General features: G+C 36.5%; 1 protein-coding gene and 1 non-coding gene across 2 annotated transcripts in view; both read right to left on the bottom strand.

The window, feature by feature from the left end:
* The window catches only part of LNPEP (leucyl and cystinyl aminopeptidase), an 84471-nt gene that overhangs the window by 57757 nt on the left and 7712 nt on the right, over nucleotides 1-19002 (bottom strand). The window lies entirely within an intron of this gene.
* On the bottom strand, nucleotides 1879-2012 carry LOC113255430 (small nucleolar RNA SNORA13). The gene has a single exon (XR_003316303.1). It is a non-coding gene; the product is annotated as a small nucleolar RNA SNORA13 (small nucleolar RNA).

Genomic DNA, 19002 nt, shown 5'->3' with positions numbered 1-19002 from the left:
CATAACATTCAAAAAGACTTTAAAGTTAAGGGTGCTTATTATTAACCCTAGAGTAATCAATAAAAATGTAATTTAAAAGATGGATGGCTACAAAGCCAGTAAAGAAAATAAAATGAAATATTAAAAAATAGCCGATTAATCCAAAAAGGGGCAATAGAAAAGAAAAAGAAACAAAAACAAAACGGACAAATAAAAACGATGGCAAAACGGTAGATTTAAATACAAGCACTTAAATAATTTCACTACCTGTAAATGGATTAAACATTCCAACTGAAGGACAGAGATTATCACACTGTATTAAAAAAAGCAAGACTCAACTACACACTGTCTATAAGAGATACCTTTTAAATTTAAGGACACAGATTAACAAATTAAAATAAAATTTTATAATGATAAAAGATATTCATCAGGATAAGATACCAAGCTTAAATATGCATGTATCTCATGAGAGAGCTTCAAAATTCAAAAAAGAAAATCGCAAAACTCAAGAACCAGAAACATCCACAACCATAACTGGAGATTCTATCATCTTGCTCTTCATAATTGATCAAACAGGTAGACAATAGACAAGTAGAGCCACAGAATATCTAAGCAATACTATCGACTACTATGGCCTAAAAGACATCTGTAGAACATCACACCAAACTGCAGGATATCTACGTAATAGTCACCAAGGTGGGCCGTCGCCGTCGACTGGGCTATAAAATAAATCTCAATAAACTTAAAAAGACTGAAAGGGTTTTTTTTAGAGACTATGATCTCTGACCACAATAGAAATAATTTTAAAAATCAATAATAATAAATTGTCTAGATGATCTCTAGATATTTGGAAAACAGAAAACAAACTTCTAAATAATTCACAAGTCAAAGAATAAACCACGAAGAATTTAGAAAATATCCGAAATAAATAAAAAAAAAAATTTTTAAACTGAGTGATCTAAGTTTCCACCCTAAGAAAGAGAATAGTATATTAAACCTAAGAGAAGAACTAATAATGAACAAAGCAGAAATCAATGAAATAGAAAACAGAAACAACAGAAAATTAATAAAGCGAAAAACGCTGGGGGGCAGGAAAGTAGTATTACTGGCTCTTAATCATATTCTCCTAGATACTGGCCTTAAAAGCAACATTATGTCAGGTCCTCATGGATCTCCAAGACCAATTTTTCACTCCTCAGAAGTCTAGTTAGATTCATGTAAGAGACAAATTTCTTAGAACTGGGTCCTGGGCTAGAGACAGAGATTCTCTTTCACAAGCCCCACAGCCTTCTATCTGTACCTGTTCTTTTTTTTTTTTTTTTTTTTTTAAAGATTTTATTTATTTATTCAACAGAGACAGAGACAGCCAGCGAGAGAGGGAACACAAGCAGGGGGAGTGGGAGAGGAAGAAGCAGGCTCCCAGCAGAGGAGCCTGATGTGGGGCTCGATCCCAGATCGCCGGGATCACGCCCTGAGCCGAAGGCAGACGCTTAATCGCTGTGCCACCCAGGCGCCCCTGTACCTGTTCTAATAGTAACTAGTAAACACAAAATCATTTAGCCAGTGATAATGCTAGCTACATCCAAATTTAGAAAATCCATATGTTCTACCCCTCCTCTTAAAATAAAAAGCTAGACTTTTTCTTTTTTTTGGTAAATCCAAGTACTTAAAAGAAATTGAAGAGCTATTTAAAGGAAACCTCTTACAATCTGTTCAACAGTAAAAAAAAAAAAAGTATTCTTATGCAAAAAAACGGTACTTAACTCATCTATTTCTGAATTTCGATTTTTGTATTGTTTTCCTAAAAAGAGAAATCTTTTTTTAAACCGTTTAAGAGAAACTATACATTTAACAGAAAACTCAAGATCACGTGAGTAAACGAATCAATGTAAAAGCATAAACTGTTACTTACGCAGCTCCCACACCAGCAATACCCAAATCAAGGACAGGAAAAGGCTGCAAAGCGTTTAGTTTCCGCCTTTTTTGATATCACATTCACTAGTTTCCAAAAGTAAATGGACAACACAAAGACTACAAGAAAAATATGTTTTTAGGTGTCCATTTAAAATTTTAACTGAGTACTTCTCAATAAGAAAAAGAAAAAGAAAAAAGAAGGACCTCGTTTTTAAGCATTTGAGTTAAAGTGCTTAATTTATTTAGGGTAAATCACAACTCTGAGGTTCATTCTGCAGAAATACAAGCATCCTGCAGTAGGTCAGGTTACAGTTTACTGAAACCAATCTCCACAGCCAGCACCTTTGTTCTAAATCTCAGGGAGTCAATGGCCAAACCTATATTTAAACTAACCAGATCATTCCTCAGCTCTCAGCCATGCTTCCAGCAAATCCTTAAACACATACAACCATGCACAGTGCCTGCTCTGCCTCTGACCGGTATGTGAGACCACATACGTGAGACATACGTCTCAGTTTCTCTCAAGCACGCATGGCTGCTGTGGGCACTTCACATTTTACCCTTAGCCCGCCCTCTTCACTCTCCTCAGCCCATAGAACTCTCTCTTCTCGCTCTTTATTACACTAGTCGAATGTAATCTTTTCAAATCCCTAGCTTCTTTCACCTTTTTTTAAATCAATTCAACTATTACTGGAACAAATGTCCTACTGTGACCCATTCCCCCACTCTCCCTAAAATAGCACACCATAAAAATTAAGATGCCTAACTGTTCTCTCAGGATGAAAAGGTCAGAAGGGCTGCAATGAAGAAATGCTTAAATGGGCTTAAAAATATAACCCAGTGAGGGGCGCCTGGGTGGCACAGCGGTTAAGCGTCTGCCTTCGGCTCAGGGCGTGATCCCGGCGTTATGGGATCAAGCCCCACATCAGGCTCCTCTGCTAGGAGCCTGCTTCTTCCTCTCCCACTCCCCCTGCTTGTGTTCCCTCTCTCGCTGGCTGTCTCTGTTAAATAAATAAATAAAATCTTTAAAAAAATATATATATATATAACCCAGTGAGACTTTCACAGATAATACCTCTTTCCCCTATGGTAACTCCTGAGACAATCTAGGGAAAGCAATTTGGTTTATAGTAAACTTGACATTATCTAGTCATCATTCGCAAGTAATCCTGCCAGCTTGATTGTTTATCCAGTCCAGGCTTTCTTCTTTGGTAGCCACTGTCCACAGAGTCGTGTTTATAATTAGACTGTGCAGTGTTAATTACGCTGGCGGCCCTGCCAACGCTCTACAGAGCACACAGGGAGAGATCAAAACAACCATTCCCAAATCATGAGTCACCTCACTCTTTCCACACTACAAACCCCTGGCGGCCTCTCAAATCTGGAAAATGATAGTTGTCCACACGACATGCTTATACGGCCTTTCACATTTAGGATGAAATATGAAGTTTCAAAACCTGCTCCACACATTTTTCTAGATTTTTTCTACCTTTTAATTCTGTAACTTTTTGCTTAGTACAGAATTATAGTTTGAAGGTGAGGTTTAGAAAAATTTCAAGGCCTGGTTTAACCTATAAAGTAGGGAAGTTCTGCATAGGTAAACTGTAATTATAGATTTTGCTTCACATTTAAACAGTTTCTTCAAGGAGGGGCTCTTCTCTCATTCATCTTGGTATCCCTGGTGTCCTGCAGGAAAAATAGCTGTAATAAATGCTGAAATGAAAGTAGAAACACCCAACACATTAAAAGTAAGTATTAATTAATGAAAATTACCTCCATGTCCATTCATAGATTCTCTAAGGGCTAAAGCCAGGTTTACTGAAGCATGGAGTAAGATAGAATTAATATGCTAGCTATGAGGTTAAGAAGGTCCTTCCAACACCTGCTGCAGGGCTGGGTCCTAAATCGGCAGGGCTTAGTAGTACGTCAGTGATTATGGGCTTTGAGTCACTGCATTTCATTTCTTCTGGACACTGATTCTTTAGACTTCTTATTACATTTCCTCCTCTCCCCTCAAAGCCGGTGTATAATTTAAATCAATTACGGTTTAGGAGGTATACAGTATAGTGCTGAGGACCCTGTGGATTCTGGTTCTGGCTCCACCACTTGGTGTGTCGTTGGGATCTCAGTTTTCTTACAGGTAAAATGGAGATAATGACTGCCCTGCCTGCTTAGATTATCACAGGGGTCAAATAAGATAAATGGGTCATAACACTTTGCAAACTGTGAAGTGCTACGTTAATAGTTTAATGCTCATATATTAAATAATTATGATAGGAGTTTCAAAATCATAAGCAAATAAACACATCTTTTACTTTTCAGCCAAGCACACTAGCATTTCTCTTTAAGACGCGTCAGTACAATTTCCCCCCCACACCTTTTACTATAAAAGATGATGCTTAAATGTCACCCACAGCACACATTAGTAAATAAATTCATAAAATGAGTAAAGTCAGGAAACCCCATTTTGTCTTCTGTGCCACAAATACCAAATGATAACAGAAGCCACAATTCTGGCCTCTTGGATGTCTTTTAAGATCAGCGACAGCAATGCCCACAGAGGATGGCAGCCGGAGTGGAACAGCATAACTTGAGAGAATCCTATCTGTTTCACAGAGATTTTAATACACAGGTTTTATATATTAAGTCCTCTGACTTGAGATATTTGCCAAATGACTGCCTTGATTGTAAAGACACTACAACCCTTCCCAAAATATCTCCAGGGATTAAGCGTATCTAAAGGCCATGCTCATTTCCTACAATCGCATTTACACAATAAAACTCAGATAACCAATGACAGCTACAATTTATAAGAAGGCAATTTAAATTTATATAATGCTCACACTTTCTGATTAAAATAACCTAAAGGGCAGCCTTACATAGCCATCAAATTTACTTTACCGAACTAAAACACTCAAGTCAATCAAATTTTCCCCATCCTCAAATTCTACACCACATTATATTCCCTGAGTCTAATCACAGCTGCTATTTTCTGTGCAGTTTTGTAGTCCTATAAGCAAAAGTCAACGTGCAGCAGGGAAGAAGCACAGAAGATGAACTGGCTGGTTTGGGGCTGCAGCTATGAAGCGCATCATTTTAAACACCAAGGAGAACATTTAAGATGAAAAGGAGGCATTCTACTAGAGAGCCAATGACCCAAGAGTATCAAACACAAACAAGGGTTACGCTACATAAAGCAGCCTGCCGTGAAATGCTTCGGATATAGAATTTAATGTAAAGGATCAAGGAGAAACACCTGTGGTTTAATACAAACCTTAATTGTAAAACAAGAAAAAAAATGAGAGAAGAGTCGTTTCCTTCAGTAAAGGAAGGAAATTTTTTACGTCAACAAAGTAGGTGTGCTTTTAACTCAGGTCCACCTAAACCTCCAAATTAACCAATGTTCTCCATTCCCCTCGAAAGACATTTTCTGATGCCAAGTGCCCACTAAGTGCCGAAAGGGCTACTGTCTAGAAGGTCCAAGCACTACGCCCCCACAAGAGCAGCTGTATTCTCGCCAAGGATCGCTTGTTCAATCAATATACGCTTGCTAAAAATATAATCGCACTTATGTAATAATTATTGCATTAAATGAAAAAAAAACTGTTTCTGCGAAAACTGAGCATACAGCAGAAAGATTCTACAAAAGTGAGTCCCCCAAATAACATGGCTGCCAAATTAAGTATTAGCAAGTAAAACAAAAAGATTGGGGAAGGAGGGCCCTACAGAAGAATTTTTGCCCCCCAGGCTTCAAAGCGTCTAAGTTCTCAAACCACTTGAAAAAAAAAAAAAAATAATAAGGACCTGGAAATTACAGATGTATCATGGGTAGCACGGAAGAAATATGAAGAACTCTAATCAGTGGACCCACATGCAAAATAAAAGTTTAAGTCAATAAGACAATATTAGTAACCAAGTTTACATATTTTGACTTGAAATGCTAGAGCATTGTATTTTTCTTAACAGTTTCCATTCTTAACCAGGTTTTCAAAGATATTCATTATATTTGAGATCATGTTACAGGAAAAGGGATCTAAATCTAAGAACTAACATAAGGTTCACCCTAATAGTTCATCCCGACAATCAAGAGCACACACACATCTAAGTTCCCCCAAATACAAATCATAATATGTACATCTACTTGTGAATGTCTAAAGAATAACTTTACTATAACACTTAAGAACTGTGCTCTGCAGTCATACTTACCGATGAGTTTAAACCACAGAATGTTTAAAATCATGTCTCACCAATACATGTCAAAACTTAAAATATATTCTTTGACCAAGTAACTCCACAAGAGAAATGCATCCCATGAGTAACTGCAGAAAGATGTATGTATAAGAATGTTTACAGCAGTCTTGTTTACACAGCAAGAAAAAAGAAATGACCTAAGTATGGAACAATAGGGGACGGGTATGTTCATACCTAAGCAAATAATAGGCAGACATAAAAATTATTTACATCATAAAAGTTATTTATTTCTATTTTAAACATGGAAAGGTGTTCAAAATACAGTATTAAGAGGCAGGTTACAGAATTTTAAATAAGTATTCATCCAGTTGGATACACTGTAAATAAAACTGTTATTACTAGTTATTTCTGGGAGGTTATTTCTGGGTATGTTGGGTGTTTTTATTATCTCTATTTTCTACTTTTTATATGTATAGAAAAAAGGAAAACCCTTTCAAACATGTACAGATCATACTTTAATTTCTCAAGATCTAAAGTTAATGAACTGATGAAAAATTACCAACACTGCTGGGGTGTTTTAGAAATGGCCCTGGATGGTGAAATCAAGAAACCTGGAAACCAGGCCAGAATTTGCTACCAACCTCCTCCTATTAAGAAGTGGAGTCTCTATTTCCACCCCCGGATCTAATGGCTTTAAACCTTGTTTCCGTCAATGGAATGCAGAAGTGACCCTATAAAATTTCCAATCCTAGCTTTAACAGGCCTTGTCCCTTTCATCATTTCTCCTCTACTGACCTGGGAGCCCCATGAGAATAAAGCTGAGCTACCCTCCCTGTGGATGAGGAACCACGTTGGAAAGACAAGCCCAGCAAACAGGCAGCACCAACCACCAGATATGCCAGTTAAGCTATTTTAAACCTTCCAGCTCCAAATTAAGCTGCTAAATGATGGCTGCTACAAGTGACCTCAGGCAAGACCAGTGGAAGAAACATCCAGCTGAGCCCAGGACAAACTGTTGACCTACAAAATTGTGAGCAAATAAAATGGTTATTATTTTAAAGCCATTAAGTTTTGTCATTTGTTATGTGGCAATAGATGAATGATTTATCTATCATTCACACAGTAAACTTTTAATATTGTGGTATATAATTCTTACAGACTAATCTATCCCCTCAGATAAAAATTGAGATTACACTGTACACACAAGTCCTCTGATTCTATGGGATCTTGGAAAAGGGAACACAAGCAAGACCTCATGGTCAGACTTCAACTCTGACCCATTAGAAGAGAATACCTGGTATTCAGAACGCACAGCACTCTTTATACAAAAACTGTGTGCAGCTGTGGGCTTTTCCTCCAAAGCGCACGGGCCTTCATAGTTTCTTAGTCCCTCATCGACATATGTGAGGATGCTCTGCCTTGGGTCTTAGTGCAGGACCACATCAGACAATGAAAAGGTAAGACCAAGTTCATTATCACAAACACCATCTTAATGCCACCATCAGTAATGATGATGATAAAAACCAACATCCACTAAGGGCTTTAGCATGCACTAACAATGAGCTGGGCACAGCAGAGTAGTTCAGAATGTCTCTGAAACTGGAGTATTCTGTCACTTCCTGTATAACCTTGGGCAAGTTATTTCATCTTTCCAAGTTCAGTTTGCTCATTTGTAAAACGGAGATAATAACAGTACCTATCTCATTGAGTAGTGAGAATTAAATATGTGTAAAGCATTTAGAACAGAGCCTAGCACATAGTAAAGTGCTAAATAATTATTAGCTTTCAGTATTATTAGTCAGCATTTTACATATGTCATCTCATTTAATTTAATCCCCACAACATTTTATAGATGAAGAAGTGAGAATCAGAGAGGTTAAATAACTGGCTGGTAAGTGGCATGGCCAAATTTCAAACCTACATTTTTCTGACTGTAGTAGCTAAGCCCTTCTAGGCCATGTGCCATGACTTAAGGGTGACTAACATAATATAATAAAAAAACATTTAAAAAAATAATAAAATAAAATAAAACAGCCCAGGGAATGTCAAACCAGGTCCCATGTGCCAGAGAAGTGTCCCGTCTTTGCAGCCTCTGGATCTGGGCCGGGGTGGTCACAGAACCACCTCTAGGCCAGAGCTGAAGAGCTACAGAGAGGGTTAGGATAGTGCCAGAGATTGATACAACTACCACCATGTGTCAGACACTGACCCCACAGTTTCTACAACTCTCTCAGCCGGGCATTTAGTAGGTATTCAGAAAGCTCTATTTGATTTTGCCCAATTACATTCACTGTTACGACTTCATCATGGGCAGCAAACTAAACTTTCTCACACTCATTAGGATTATGAAATTATCCAAATATAATACCCATTTTACCGAAACTTTACCTTTTTGCTATTTTAGAAAACTAAAAGCTTTTTATGAGACCCTCTAAACCTACTATATTTTACAGATAATTAATTTTCGTTCAAACTTATTCAGCTGGTTAGTAAAAATGAATGAAACCAAGATTTCTTTTTTTAATGTTTAAATTTTAACTTTTCTACAAGGAAATTGGAAGTGAAACTATGAGTGAATTTAACCCACAGAACTGCTCAGCTAAGTTTAGTTCTACCCAAATTCAGCTCAATGATTTTGAAAACAACCACCTTCTCAGACTTACAGGAAATGGTTAAGCAACCTCAGAGAAGTCATTTCTTCTTGTGCCATGGCAGACAAGTTTTTTGTTTGTTTTTTTTTTAATGAGTCCTTTTCAGATAATAGAAGTTCGGAACACTGTATAAGCACTCATCAGCCTAAGCAGCAAATCTACAACATGCTACAGTTATTACTTTATTTGAGATAAACTTTTTCCTCCAAAAAGAGCAAAGAACTAGGTTTTTGAAAAAATGAGTTTTTACATTTCATAATAAAACAAATTCTCAGGCTTTAAGACTAAACCAGAGGAAGAAAAATGAACATATTAAAATGATCAGACAGGCTGACAGTTCAAGACTGAGCAACATGGTTCCATCCTGATCTCAGACAAAACAGAGACTAGATATGATTGAAAAACTTATATTTTTAGGGAAATTTCTCATGTTGTACTACAGCTGATTTTTTTTGAGAAAATCTATTTCCTGTCTCCTCCTACCCTGTAGTATTAGTTGAATCCTCATACAGGAAAACATGGTACTTGCAATGACAGAATCTGCATAATCGATAAATATAGACGTTTTCTGGCTAAGAGATGAAACTTTACCAATTTTTAAAATTTTTTAATGCAAGTATTTCTAACACATTTTATTACTTGCCCATCTTCTTACAAAGACTGGTCTCAACACAGTCATCACTGGGAAAAACTCACTGTCCTTAACTGATAAAAGATATAGAAAATGATACTCCCATACCCCAAACACCAAGTTGGCCAATTTGCTTAAAAATACATTTCAATTAGCAACTTAAAAGTTTACAGCAAATCATATTGTGTGGGATTTTTTTTAAGTTTTACTTTAGATTTCTTCACGTTCTGAACCAAGTTTCACTGCAGCTCTTTACTCCAGCTGTTTTTTAGGGGGTTTACAAGCTCAGCTGAAGGTCAATTTTGATTATGATTCACATGTCAGACAATAAATATTTCTTATAAACAAATTATTCTATTTGAAGAACCCACAGAAAAGAAAGATTGAGAAAAAAAAACGAACAGTGCCACAAGGACCTGTAAGAAAGTAGCAAAAGGACTAACTCATATGTAATTGGGAGTCCCAGAATGACAGGAAAAAAAATACTGAGACAGAAAAATTATCAAGAAACAATGGCCCAAAACTTTGCAAATGTGGCAAAAGACATATATTTATAAATTCAAGAAGTTCAATGAAAAAAAAAAGTCCAAAGAAACCAAACCAAGACCCAAACAATCAAACTGGTAACAACCAAAAGTAAAGAAAAACTTGAAATCAGCTAGGAAAAAAGTGATATATTACATATAAGGTAATACCACTTCAAATTACCATGAGTTTTTTTGTCTTTGTTTTTGTTTTAAAGTGAACTCTACCCCACGTGGCTCAAACTCATGACACAGAGATCAACCGTCTCATGCTCAATGGACTGAGCCAGCCAGGCGTCCCACCATGGGTTTCTTAACAGAAAACTATGGAAGCCGGAAAATGACAGAGTAACATCTTCATTGTTTTTATATATATGTTTTATATGTTTTATATATGGAACTATTACATATATAATGCATGTGTTATATACAGTACACATTTGTGTAACCTTTTATTTATACCTTTGTGTAAACATGTACCCAGAATACATAAACAACCCTTATAACTCAATAACTGGGCAAAAAGATTTGAACAGCCATTTCACCAAAAAAGGATGAACTAATGCCAAAAAAAATATGAAAATGTGTTCAACATCAGCAGTCACCAGGGAAATGCGATTAAAACCACATTGAGATACCACTATGCACACACTAGATTGGCTAAAATTTTAAAAAGTAATCATACCAAATTTTGGCAAGGATGTAGAGAATAAGCACCCTCAAACACTGCTGATAGAAACGTGAAATGGTAAAACCAGTTTTGGGGTTTTATTTATTTATTTGACAGAGAGAGCATGTGAGAGAGCACAAAGGAGGAGCAGCAAAGGGAGAGGGAGAAGCAGGCTCCCCACTGAGCCTGGAGCCCTATGACCTGATCATGACCTGAGCTGAAGGCAGACACTTAACCGACTGAGACCCCCAGGCGCCCCAGGTAAAACCAGTTTGGAAAACAGCTGGCAGCTTCTTAAAAAGTTAAAACATAAGCTACCAGATGACCCTACTAACCATCTCCTACATGCTTAAACTAAGAGAAACAAAAACAAATTCTCTACACAAAGACTTCTATTTGAGTGTTCGCAACAGCTTTACAATACCTCAAAACTGGAAACAAACATCCATTAGGAGGTGAATGGACAAATGATATATCAATACAATAGAACACTATTCAGAAATTTAAAAAGAAAAAAGAAAAAAAGAACTACCGATATTACACGGATGAATTATAAAATAAATTATACTGAGTGAAAAAAACAGGCCAAAAAAGATAATGCATGATTCCATTTATAGGAAATCTATAAAATTCTATTTACATAACATTCTATAAAAGTAAGGGCGCCTGGGTAGCTCAGTTAGTTAAGCATCTGCCTCCCTCTCCTTCTGCCACTCCTCCTGCTTGCATGCTGTCATATAAATAAATAAATTCTTAACAAATTCTATAAAAGTAGAAAATAAACTAATCTGTAGTAACAGAAAGCACGTTAGTGATTGCCTAGGAATGAGGATGGAGGGAGGGATAAATTGTAAAGCTTTTTTGTTTTGTTTTAAATTTAAAAAATATAACACCAAGAATCAGGAATATGCAACACTTTGGTACTCTGATTTTAATTAGAAGAAGGCCAATTTGAGAGGTTTATTTGAACAATAACTACACATTCAACCACCAGACTTCAGGACTCTGTTATAAAATTACTTTTTGTCCACTCACACAAAGAAGCATAAAAGGTCTCCTGTTTAAAAGTATTCCTGACCCTTATAAACACCAAGAGAGTTAAAGGCTTTCTCTTCAAAATTAATAACTATTTCAAAGTACTTTGAATGTGTTAGCATGGGTGGGTCTATTATCTATTTTTCTAGAACTCTAGTTCAGGTTGGCTGAACTTATGTGTACATGCCAGGGGTTCCACGTTTACATGTGATCACAGCTTCCATATGTCTTATTTTGGGGGCAAGACAGTTTTAAGTAGATCAGTCCTAGTTACTCACGGCCCCAAAGAGCCCAGAGGAAAAAAGAGGGTTGACTTCAGTTCTTTAAAGGTCTAGATCATTCTATAATGGGGCAGGTATGGGACAAAAGGTTTTGTTTCATTCTGGACTCCACAGATCAAGACAAGCAAAAAACAAAAATAATTTAACTTTGTAGGCCTTTAATTCATTATAATTAAGATAAATCTAAGACCTCATTCAAGGGCTGAGAAATGAAATAATGGGTCCATATTAAGTGTATGTTGAAGGGAGGGGTATTAGGAAACTGGAGCGTCTTGTTGAAAACTCCTGCAGGTATAAACAGAAAATAGATAAAAATCAATGTTTTAAAAGATACTTTAATCGTTTTTTTTTTAAATTTGTATACTCCCTAAAATCATCCAGGTCTGAAATAAAATGACCTTAGAGTCCTCAAATAACCATGGCATCTGAGGTGTGGCTCGTCAGATATGCCTGACTAGAACATTTCCTTCTCCTATGACCTAGATCTTAAGACACTTGCTGCCCAGTTTCATCAGCTCCACTTTCCACCTGCTACAGACCGAAGGTATTCCTTTCCGGGCCCTGTAAAAGGCAGGTTTAATGTTTAAAGTCAAGGTGCAGCAGGCATACCCCTGGGAATCCCCGATACTCTTTTAGTGGCCTTCAAGGCCAAAACTGTTTTCATATTGAGATGTTATTTGCCGTTTTCACTCCCATTCTCTCATAAGTATACAGTGGAGTTTTCCACAGGCTACACAACACATGACACAACAGATTGAACACAAGCAAATCTGAAAATCTAGTTGTCTTCTATTAAGTCAGACATTAAAGAGATTCACAACGACGTAAGATAATTGCTCTCACTGATTTGTTTTGGAGGATAGCTATTTTTCATTCAAAAATGTCATTTATGTTAACATGTAAAAGTTTTTCTTATTGTTAGTATGAAATCTACTAATTTATTAATTTTTATTTTTTAAAAAATTTCAGTGCTAATTCCTAGTGCAGTAAATATCTAGAGATATAGCCCATATAAACAAAATCACTTAGGGGGTCACAATAATTTCTAAGAGTATAAAAGAGGTCCTGATACCAAAAGATTTGAGAAGCATAACTCTTACCTTCAAAGATAAAGAAAAAATTACCAGCTCTCCAGATATCATAATTCAAGCACTGCAGTTCCAGGATACTGTTTGAAAAAGCATATAGACTAAATACATTAAGTAAGAAAAAAAATATATAGGAGGTCCGAATAACTGTATAGCAGGGCAGAAAGGGACAAGGGGTTCTGAATCATCCTGGATTCCTGGGTCCAGAAAAAAAGAACTGAACCATTTATGTTCCTTTCAGCATCCTCAGGCAGAAGGAATGTAGATTCCATTAATTTGTGCCTATGGAAAAACACAATCTTCTTTACCTTGAGATACACTATCTAAAAGGAGGGCTCCCTATTGCCCCCAAAATTCATACTTTGAAGTGTTATCCCCCAATGTGACTATACTTGGAGACAGGGCTCTTAAAGAGATAATTAAGGTTAAATGAGGTCATCAGGGTGGGGCTGCTAAGACTGGTGTTCTTACAAGAGAAAGAGACACGGAGCTCTGCGCACAGAGGAAAAGCCATGTGAGGACACAGCAAGAAGGTGGCCATCTACAAGCCAGGAAGGGGGCTCTCACCAGAACCCAACCAAGCTGGCACCTTGATCTTGGACTCCTGACCACAACTGTAAGAAAATAAAATTTCTTTGGTTTAAGCTTCCCAGTCGTATAGTTTTTTGTTACGGCAGGCTGAATTAATACACTGCCTGTACCATTTCTATATACAACTCCATAAATATATTGAGTAAGTGGGGGGGGGTGCACGTTTCTTTTAAGGGTGAAGGAGATGTTGAATAAACGTCTCCACAGTTTACATATCATAATATATGTTACTTGGCCACGAAGGAGTTAAGGTTTTGCTTTTCTCAAAATGTCATTTAACTTTTATCCTTTAACACCAAGATAGAAACAGCCATGTTTTCCTCCTGGTTGGTGTCATGTCTGAAATTCATGCTTTCATAGCTCAGCTCATACTGTACTACAGTAACTCAGACAATTAGTTATTCTGTTGTGTCAACTAACAGAGAACCCTGCCTTTCAATGGCTTTGCCGGAGTGACAGCCACAACATAGCTTCCCCTACTTTACTCCATCCATGAGGCCACTTGAATTCTTACGCAGACCAATTCATGCCTTCTTACCCATTCTGGGATAGTAGGAAATTCCTTTTTAAAAGTCCCATCTAACTGAAAATTTAAAAAAATAATAAAAAATAAAAAAATATATGTATTTTTTAAAAGTCCCATCTAATTGGCTTGGTATTTGTTTTTGTGGTTCTCTAATGAAGGACAAAGTACCCCAAGAACAGGTCAGCCAGAAGGCCCACAGCAATGCAGGAAGAGAAACTGATTTAACTGTATCACTCTGGTCTCAAAAGCAAAGCAGCTCTCTAGCGAAGCAATAAGCACAGAAGATGAAAGAAGAAGGAAAATAGTGGGTCATTCTTTAATTTTGATTCTGAAAATACTTCAGAGTAAGAGATTCCCTCCTACTAACCTTCATCTTCCTTCCCCTCAAACGCTAAGACATTTCTCACTTGGCACCAACTTCCCTGAACAAAGCACAGGGTCCGAAACACAGCAAGTATTCAAAAGGCATTTCAGTGGTAAAGGAAAGCTGAATGAACACTGAAAAGAATATTCAGAAAAAGTGATTTGGAATTACTCTGTTTGCTAGAGAGAAAGATACAGAAAAAAGAAAAGAGCGCTGAAATTAAACTTTACTTGAAAAAAAAAAAAAACACAACCCAAAATTAGAAGAGTAAAAACAAGAACACAATTGTTACTTAAAGTTTGTTTTGGAGTTGTGTGAAGTCCTCTTAGTCTCAGGTAACATTTAATGTGCATCTAACACGTGCATCTAACATGGGGGGTACTATGTCGGGTGCCAACTCTGGTAGGAACCAAATACAAGACAGCTGTGTTTTCTCTGTCATATGTAATTGATGGTTCCTGGCTGAAGACACATGTACATACATATAGAACTGGAAATGTGGTTTTTACCATTCAGAAAATGGAGTCCTAAACAAGTGGTACCTCTGCTTTCAGAATATACCATCTATGCCTTTTTGGACATTCTTGGGCAGAAATGTGAACTCCAGTAACTTATTCCTGTGGGAAAACACTCTCTTCTTAACGCTGAGGTTTCCCAGGAACAACTGTGGCTCAAGGGGAGGAATGCCTCTACTCTGTTCCCACGCAATCCACCCACCTAGCCACCAAATACTTACAGGATTACTTCTTACCTCCCTCACCTTGCTCTTTAGTCAAAATCACTACCTTATATGATTCAGAAGTTCAGAATATTATCTTTGTGAGAAAACAAACAAACAAACTGACCTAGAGACTTCTGGCAGGGTGGACATAGCGAGGTAAACTGCCGAAATTCACAGCAGATTCTCAGAGCCAAAAAGGTGCTGCCAAGTTACATTCATTCAGCCAAAATGATAATAAAATAAGGGTGTCACTGGTACTAGCAGAAATTGAAATTCACTAGTAAAACTAGTTTCTTATTAAGCTTCTGTGAGAACACAAAACAGGTATAAGCGAAACACATTACAGACATGTCTGTCTGCATTCCTGATGCCTACGAAGTACAGGCAATGTTACCAGTTAAAGAAGTACATTTATTCTACAGCTTCGTGTTAACACTACCCCTTTTGGTCTTAAATTCCTAACTATTTCAACCCCACCGAAGAGACAAAATATATTTAATGCCTGATTTAACACTGAAACAAGATCTACTTGTATAAATAGCAAGGTGTTGCATATTACACTTGCTGGAAGGAACCAGAAAAACACATATAAGCCAGAATTAAACTGAATGTAGAAATGAATAGTTCCTCTATTCTTAGGCAACACTTCCCTGAAAGTGTTACAAATGCATAAACGTTAATAAATATGAAATGGAAAGAATCCTTCAACACTGGCCTCGAGCCATTAGTAAACAAGATACAAGAAGTATCATTTGTTTCCCAATTTTCAAAATCTCATTATGGCAGTAATATGCCCAAACCACCAAGTCTCTTAGATCTCAGAAAAGGTTTTGAGTTTCCACACACATTTTAGTTTTTTAGCGTAATTTAGTAAAACATCTTGGTAATATCTTTAAATAAGAGTCACAGAGCTAGTGAGTGAGGAGCCAGGATTTGAATGCTGGCAGAATGAATTACTCTTCACCATTACGCTACACTATGCAGTAGTCCTACAAAAAGAAGTTGATTCATGGTTAGATCTCTAAAAGGAAAAAAAAAATAAAAGTATAAAACCAAATATATTTAAGGAAAGCAGTGTGGGATAGGACATGTGCTCCTCCAAGTCTTACCATTTTCAAAGAGAAGGTACTAATTTGTGTGCTCATACACAGTTTTTTTAAAAATTTACTCTGCGGAATGTAAGTTTTCCAAATGCAGAGGCCAAAGGCAGAGACCACACTTTAAGAACAAAGCTTGGAACAAGTTAGCACATAGTGAAGGTATTTTTTAATGTATTTATTTGAGAGAAGTAGCTATCTTTTTAAAAGCTATTATCTTTTTTAAAAGAGATAAGTGGGGGCCTGTCAAAAACAATTTGTTAAATACTTGTTAAGTGACACAGTTTAAAATGGTATGCAAGAAGAATTTGTATTAAAATATTCCCTCTATGCTTCTCTGACCCCAACTGCTGACTCCCCAAAAGAAGAATGGAGCAAGGAGAGGTGGAACACTAATTTTGGTTTGCAATATTTTTAGTCTTGATGAAAATAAGAGACAAAGAAAAGCTATTAGCAAAATGTAAAAAGAAACTCAAAATAAAAGAAAATAACAAAAAAGAAAATAATTAAGTACATCCGAATCTCAATATTACCTGGTTTCAAAAAAGTAGATTTAAGTCTAAAGCATTCATCTTCTAAAAAAATTTTTGTACAATAAATTCTGTGTATATATACATATGTACTCCTGTATTTATTTTCTTTTGTTGTTAGTTAGAATGAAATTAAAAAAGAAGCAAGGGAAAATGTAAAATTTACAGTAATGTACAAAGTCCTAATAATAATCATTTAATTCTACTGAACAACCACCATTCAAAAACATTGTCGATTCCACAGAGGAAATGCTCTAGTTAAAATTCTGGCTAGAGGACACCTAAAACCCATCAAGTTAACAAGTGTAACATGATATCCCATGGACTAAAGAATACAAACAGTGCAGAATACTGTCATAATGAACAGAATTCACACTAAGGTATGCCAATCTCATTCCTTTAAAAGTTAACTAATATCTTTTGGGTAAAAATAAAATTATTGAGCTTAATTTTCAATTTCATTTTCCTTTTCTAAGCTACATCACTTACTATAATGTTTATATTTACTTCAACTTGGCTTCCAATCAAATTTATAATCTTTATCAGATATAGTATTTTTTTTAAAAATTTCCTCTGTAACATAGGTCCTACAGCCCTTGACACAGCCCTTGACAATCCTCAGGAGACCTCTGAGAAAGACTTAGCTGTAAAAAGGAATTGAAACTGTTAATGATGCCTAAATATTTGTGCTCATTAATCTCCCGGGTAAATCTACATAACTGCAAATACTTTCTGAAGAGCAAAAGCTAGAAGTTTATTTTTAATTCCATGAACTATTTGGCTATAGTTTCAAAAGCATGTTAACCTATCATAATTCTTTATTTAAAATGAAAAATGGGTTTAGGCCTAAAGAATACCTGTGAGTGATTTAAAGAGAATGCATAACACTGATGGAGATCTGCAAAGAAAATGTATGAGAACTCTTCACTGTATGCAGAAAGCTTACGAGTTAGAAAATACCTCAATTGGGGAATAAATTTGGTAGAGCTGATGTCAGAGAAATTTGAAAAAACTATTTTGCTGAAAATTTTGAAATACTTTTCCATCTGACTCATCAGACTGATAAAATACAAGGGAGATGATAATCTTGAATCTTCATAGCAAAAACGTTGCCATCAGTTTACAACTTACTGAGGGTCCATTTGACTATCATTAAGTCATTTACGAATATATGATGATGATCCAAAAGTCTGGGATTGTAACCACATTTTTGTCTACCAATAGTCATTGTCATTTCATTAGCTGCCAAGAAAAGCTTCTGTGCATGAATTCTTCAAGTCTTTATCTCAGTAGTGTTTCCTGAATTGGCAATTAATTAAAATAGAACTACATACCCAATTGCGATGAACTGCATTGGAGCAAAGTTAAGCCACACGTTAGTGAACATTTGCTTATTTCTATCTAATTCAACACACTATTATCTAATCCCCAAATCAGGCTGGACCCTCCCTTTATAGTCAATTATATTTCTGTGTACTTCCTCCGAATGAACACTTACCAAGCCTCTCAGTAGCAGAAGTGATACAGACAGAAGTGAGGCTGCTGTTCTAAAAAGCAAAGCATTTCTTAGTCCCACCAACACTCAATACTCTACACTTAGTCTGAATTGTTTTCTTAAATTAGCCACCCAACCTAGATACTAAAAGGACAATGTCAGTGGCCCAAAGGGCTTAGGTGCTCAGCATTTAAAGGGCAGAGAAAATACTGCTAATACGTATAAAGGGGAATGAGCCCAAACTCACCGACATTATTTTGATAAATCTTGAACATACTAGTTCCTTCCACCAAGCTCCAAGGGCCACAGCAGCCTCCCTTACTTAACTGTTGAGGACATTTTGACAATTATGGAATGAGAAGAAACTAGACAAGGATTATACTACTTCTGTCTTCAAATCATACTACCAGTACCAAGTTAAAGAAAGATCTTTAAAACATTTAGCTGTCCTCAATCACTCCCACTAATCACCATGCATTTTTCCTCTAAAAAGACTTTAGAATGGTGTAATGCTGCTGAGATGATGACTGTTCTAACAACTATTTTAAATCTTATGAAATAACAGTTTCATGTCCAGGACAGTGAATGACACCTGAGGCAGCTGTCTAAGAGACGCTACCATGCAGCCCTGGGCATTATTTGCTGCAAGGTCCAGGAAGGAAAGGAGCACAAAGGTACCCATTCTCTCATTGCACTTCCCATTCTCCTGTTAGC

Source organism: Ursus arctos, unplaced genomic scaffold (assembly GCF_023065955.2).
Source record: "Ursus arctos isolate Adak ecotype North America unplaced genomic scaffold, UrsArc2.0 scaffold_5, whole genome shotgun sequence".
NCBI classification, from domain to species: Eukaryota; Metazoa; Chordata; class Mammalia; order Carnivora; family Ursidae; genus Ursus; species Ursus arctos.
This window is presented reverse-complemented; position numbering and strand designations above follow the sequence as displayed.